At 71.0% G+C, this 4410-nt stretch overlaps 1 non-coding gene across 1 annotated transcript; it reads right to left on the reverse strand.

The window, feature by feature from the left end:
• Positions 1-2268: 2268 nt before the first annotated feature.
• Positions 2269-2387, reverse strand: LOC128824094 (5S ribosomal RNA). The gene has a single exon (XR_008442323.1). It is a non-coding gene; the product is annotated as a 5S ribosomal RNA (ribosomal RNA).
• Positions 2388-4410: the final 2023 nt, after the last annotated feature.

Here is a 4410-nt window from a genome sequence, read left to right on the forward strand (position 1 = left end):
TCCCCACCGGGACAACAGGTCAACCCCAGGGGAAGCAGCTGTAAAATTTTCAAAGTCCCCGTTCGGCCACCAGGTCAACCCGCTGAATCTATTGGGTTGACCTGGCGGCCGGTTTCCTTTCCGGCCACCAGGTCAACCCAATGGATTCAACGGGTTGACCTGGTGGCCGGTTTGCTTTCCGGCCCGGGCGTCACCCCACTCCGAGGGCAGAGCGGCAGTGGTCTTGAGGACCACAGAGGGGGGGCTTAATAGTCGAGACGGAGCCGGTCCGGGGGAGGCTTAATAGTCGTCCCCCGAGGACTCCGGGGGCAGGCTTAATAGTCGTTCCAGGAGAGGCTTAATAGTCGTCCCCCCGAGTACTCCGGGGGCAGGCTTAATAGCCATTCCCCAGGCGGTCCGGCGGAGGCTTAAGAGTCGTGCTTAGCGGCCACCAGGTCAACCCGCGGAATCTACTGGGTTGACCTGGCGGCCGGTTTGCTTTCCGGCCACCAGGTCAACCCATTGGATTCGACGGGTTGACCTGGTGGCCGCTTTGCTTTCCGGCCCGGGTGTCACCCCACTCCGAGGGCTGCGCGGCAGCGGTCCTGAGGACCACAGAGGGGGGGCTTAATAGTCGAGAGGGAGCAGGTCCGGGGAAGGCTTAGCAGTCTTCCCCCGGGCGGTCCGTTGGGGGAGGCTTAGCAGTCGTCCCCAGGGCGGTCCGGGGGTGGGGGGAGGCCTCACAGTCGTCCCTCGGAGAGCCGGGTCGGCGGCGGTGGCGGGCGTCAGGCTTTACGTCCAGCCTCCGGAAGGTGCGCGTCCTCGGAGGCGATGCAGGCGCCGCAAAGGGGCAGCCTCCGAGGCAGGGAGCGGAGCACCGAGGCTGGGGAGAGGGGAGCAGGAGCCGGGGGCTGGGGGGGGTGGGGTGGGGGGGGGGCGTTCAGGACAAGCGGTCAAGCCCCGGGGAGCAGCTGTCAAATGTTCCAAGTCCCCACTCGGCCACCAGGTCCACCCCAGTCTAGCAATGGGGTTGACCTGGCTGATGGCCGGTTAGTGTCAAGGTAAACTCACCGTCGTCCACAGGAGGGCAGCTCTCAGGCCGTCCGGCTGCGGCTGACTCTGGGGCGGTGCCCGGTCCCGGCAGCGAGGGGCGGGGGGGGGGGCGCGGAGCGACACGGAGCTAACCGGCCCCCGGGGCCGGGGGCGCCTCCCGCGACTTTGGGGGCCGCGGGTCGTCAGTGGCGTGCAGGCCGGGCCTCTCCCGGGGGATTCGGGGGGGGGGGGGGGGCGGTCCTGCGGGCCGGGCGCAGGGGGCTCGAGCGAGCCCGGGCCGGTCCGCCCCGGGGCCGGGGTCTCCGCCTGCGGCTCGGGGGGGCGCGGGTCGTCGGGGGAGGAAGCCCGGGGGAGCTGCACGCCGGCCTGCCAGGCCAGGCCAGGCCTGGCCTGGGTGGCCGCGGGGGGATTCGGGGCGGTCCCGCGAGCCGGCGGCCGGGCGCAGGGGGTCCGAGCGCGTCCGAGCGAGTCCGTCCCGGCCCCGGGGTCTCCCCCTGCGGCTCTGGGGGGCCGTGGGTCCCCGCTGGCGGAAGCCGCTGGGCGCTGGACACCCGCCGTCCGTCCCGCCTGGCCAGGCCTGGCCTGGGTGGCCGCGGGGCGGGGGATTCGGGGCGGTCCCGCGAGCCGGCGGCCGGGCGCAGGGGGTCCGAGCGCGTCCGAGCGAGTCCGTCCCGGCCCCGGGGTGTCCCCCTGCGGCTCTGGGGGCCGTGGGTCCCCGCTGGAGGAAGCCGCTGGGCGCTGGACACCCGCCGTCCGTCCCGCCTGGCCAGGCCTGGCCTGGGTGGCCGCGGGGGGATTCGGGGCGGTCCCGCGAGCCGGCGCCCGGGCGCAGGGGGTCCGAGCGAGTCCGTCCCGGGCCCGGGGCCTCCCCCTGCGGCTTTGGGGGCCGTGGGTCCCCGCTGGCGGAAGCCGCTGGGCGCTGGACACCCGCCGTCCGTCCCGCCTGGCCAGGCCTGGCCTGGGTGGCCGCGGGGCGGGGGGATTCGGGGCGGTCCTGCGGGCCGGCGGCCGGGAGGGTCCGGGCCAGTCCGCCCCATGCCCGGGGTCTCCCCCAGCGGCTTCGGTGGGTCCTCCGCGGAGGAAGCCGGGTGGGGAGCCGGACCCCAGGCGCCCAGACCCGTGACCTGCGGCCGCGACCTCCGACTCGGCAGGAGCGACGAGGGGCTTTCCGGCCCGTCCCCCCCCTCTCCTTCCTCCCCAGAAAAGGAGAGAGAGCTGGCTCGGACCGGGAAAAGCTGCCTACGGCACCTGGGATTCCCAGGCGGTCACCCATCCAAGTACTAGCCAGGCCCGGGACGGTTTACCTTCCGAGATCGGACGGGATCGGGGGCGTTCGGTCCGGTATGGCCGTAGGCACCCGGCCCCCGCGCCTCCTCGCCCGCTTTCCCCTGCCGACGCCCGGGCCTGCCGCACGGTGAGCCCCGGTCGGACTGCCCCCCTGCGGCAGGGCCCCCGTCTCTCGCGGGCCCGGTCCTTTTTTCCTTCTCGAGCTCCGGGGCCCGGGCTGGCCGCCAGAGCCCCTCCGCCCGCCCGCCCTCCCCGGCGTCGGGGAAAATATTGTCCCGGACATCCAGTGCGCCCTGATCCTGTCAGCCGGGGGGGGGGGTGGGTGGGTGGAGGGGGGGCAGTCCCTCGCTGCGGCCGGGGAGGGTGAGCCCAGGGCGGCTTGCCTGCCGTCCGAGTCCCCTCTCGGCCACCAGGTCAACCCCGAGCCGAAAGGGCTGAAAAATTTTCAGAGTCCCCTCCCGGGCACCAGGTCAACCCGTGGAATCGAACGGGTTCGCCTGCTGGCCGGTTCGCTTCCCGGCCACCAGGTCAACCCGTAGGTTTGAACGGGCACGCCCGGTGGCCGCTTTCCCGTCCGGTCACCAGGTCAACCCGGATCTCCCTCCTTCCCTGGGCGCCCCCTCCTCGGAGGCGTCAGGTTCCATTTTCTTTTTCCCCCCAGACTTCCAGGGGCCCGATCCAGTCGGCCGGGAGGCAGTCCCTCGCTGCGGCCGGGGTGGGTGAGGCCAGGGCGGCTTGCCTGCCGTCCGAGTCCCCTCTCGGCCACCAGGTCAACCCCGAGCCGAAAGGGCTGAACATTTTTCAGAGTCCCCTCCCGGGCACCAGGTCAACCCGTGGAATCGAACGGGTTCACCTGCTGGCCGGTTCGCTTCCCGGCCACCAGGTCAACCCGTAGGTTGCCGACGGGGCTAGCCAGTGGCCGGTTTGCTTTCCGGCCGCCAGGTCAACCCCTAGGTTTGAACGGGCACGCCCGGTGGCCGCTTTCCCGTCCGGTCACCAGGTCGACCCGGATCTCCCTCCTTCCCTGGGCGCCCCCTCCTCGGAGGCGTCAGGTTCCATTCTTTTTTCCAGACTTCCAGGGGCCCGATCCAGTCGGCCGGGAGGCAGTCCCTCGCTGCGGCCGGGGAGGGTGAGCCCAGGGCGGCCTGGTCCATGTCTCTAGTGGGCCCGATCCTTTTTTGGGGTGTTTTTTTTTTTTTTTCCGAGCTCCGGGGCCCGGCCCGCCCGGGCAGCCCTCCTCGGAGGCGTGGGGCGGATTTCCCCCCCCCCCCCCCCAGACTTCCAGGGGCCCGATCCTGTCGGCCGGGAGGATGTCCCTCGCTGCGGCCGGGGAGGGTGAGCCCAGGGCGGCCTGCTTGGCGGCCGGGTCCATGTCTCTAGTGGGCCCGATCCTTTTCTTCCCTTTTCCGGCTCCGGGGCCCGGGGTGGCCGGGTAGCCCTCCGCGGTGGCGTCGGCAAATTTTTTTAAAAAATCAGACTTCCGTGGGCCCGATCCTGACGGCCGGGAGGCAGTACCTCGCTGCGTCCGGGGACGGTGAGACGCTCGGCCACCGGGTCAACCCGGAGGAAGCGGGCTGGGGGAAAAAAAAAAAAAAAAAAAAGTTTTCCAAGTCTGAAAAATTTTCAAAGTCCCCTCCCGGCCACCGGGTCAACCCCTTTGGAGCGAATGGGTTGACCTGACGGCCGGTCGTCTCGCGGATGTCCGGAAGGGGTCGCCCAACGCCGTCTCGGCCGACCGAGGGAACCACGAGGTGGCGCCCGGTTCCAGTTTCGTACCGCCGAAGGCGGGGCTTTGGCTTTTTCGACCCGTCTTTCGAGGACTGTGTGCGGAGATTTGTGAGGACAGGTTTTTCAGAGCCTGTGAGAACCGGAGCTCAGCCTAGGGGATCAATCCGAGTATTGTACCCGACCCTGCCCGGCGTGGGAGGGGGGGAACGGGCACGTTTGAGGGCGGAGGCCAGCACCCACCCGGCCCTCCGCCGAGACGGCCCGCTTTTCCCGGCTCTTAGCTCACGGGCCCCGCAGCGGCCGGGAGCCGAGCTCCGAGTGTCGGCGCCCCCCCGGAGGGAGGGGGGGCCCGCTCCTCTCGCG

This window comes from Malaclemys terrapin, chromosome 15 (assembly GCF_027887155.1).
Source record: "Malaclemys terrapin pileata isolate rMalTer1 chromosome 15, rMalTer1.hap1, whole genome shotgun sequence".
Taxonomy (NCBI): Eukaryota; Metazoa; Chordata; order Testudines; family Emydidae; genus Malaclemys; species Malaclemys terrapin.